The sequence below is a fragment of the Pogoniulus pusillus genome, chromosome 8 (assembly GCF_015220805.1).
Source record: "Pogoniulus pusillus isolate bPogPus1 chromosome 8, bPogPus1.pri, whole genome shotgun sequence".
NCBI lineage: Eukaryota > Metazoa > Chordata > Aves > Piciformes > Lybiidae > Pogoniulus > Pogoniulus pusillus.
In genome coordinates this window covers 6964554-6964774 of record NC_087271.1, presented here as the reverse complement: position 1 = coordinate 6964774, position 221 = coordinate 6964554, and positions in this window count along the sequence as shown.

Sequence of the window (221 nt, the reverse complement as noted above, 5' to 3'; positions counted from 1 at the left end):
CGCCAATCGCCGCGCGCCCGCCCGCCGGGGCCGCCCTCCCGCAGCGGCAGGGCCGCCAGGGGCTCTGCGCACGGCCCGCCCGCCCGAGCGCCGCATCATTCGCGCGAGCCAATGGCGAGGCGCGCGCGGGGCAGAGGAAGGCCGCCCCTGCGCGAGGCCGCGGTGCCGGCGGTGCCCCCCGCCCCGCCGAGGGCTCAGGTTACCTGCACCTGGGCACACAC